An 855-nucleotide genomic window follows, 5' to 3' on the forward strand; every position below is an offset into this window, starting at 1 on the left:
CTCATAACCATCTCTGGGTTCTGATTTTTATAGCAACATCAGAAGCTATTGGTGTCTCAAAGAAATGGAAGCTTCACTGTTTCCTGGCTATTTTCCCCTCCAAGATAGGACTGCATATGGGAATCTGTCTGAATTTTCCCACTTTTACCAAGGGGTATGTTTGGGATTATTGTATTGGAACAGTATTAGTATCAATAATTATCTATTTCTAAACATTGTCTTAAATTTCTCTTTGGCTGCAGTTGAACAACAGCAATGTCGCATTTCTGTTGACCTGTTGCATTTTATCCAAGACAGGCTTCAACTTGTCTTTTTTAAAACAAAGTCTGGCTCTGGGCTACCTTAAAATATTGGGGAAGGGTTTTGTGGTTCTACTCAATGTTCTGCACTAGAACTGCATCAAGATCAACTGTTATTGATACAGTTCGCAGGATGAAAGGTCAAGCTGTCAAGGGAAACTGGTCGTGTTGTCTAAATTCCTTTTCTCTCCCTTTTTTTTTGGTCAGCTGTGTGACTTCCTGGAGAGGCATTACTTGGATGAGCAAGTGAAGATGATCAAGAAGCTGGGAGATCACATCACCAACCTGAAGAGACTGGGAGCCCCTGACAATGGCATGGGAGAGTACCTGTTTGACAGGCTCACCCTGGGGGAGAGTGACTGAACTGAATGCAGGGAGCAAGCTTGTTGTCATGTGTCTAAATGGGAGACCTGTAGACACTTCTCCTTTTGTAGAAGCAGCTCATTGTCCTGTACCAAGTGTAAATAAACTGCTCCATATTGGACTGTCTTGCCTCCCTTTCTGGATTAATTCTTGCTGTGAGCTGTGCTGTAGCTTGATCCTGTTTGGTTCTGTT

Source organism: Rhincodon typus, unplaced genomic scaffold, assembly GCF_021869965.1.
Source record: "Rhincodon typus isolate 14 unplaced genomic scaffold, sRhiTyp1.1 hic_rhity00002880, whole genome shotgun sequence".
Taxonomy (NCBI): Eukaryota; Metazoa; Chordata; class Chondrichthyes; order Orectolobiformes; family Rhincodontidae; genus Rhincodon; species Rhincodon typus.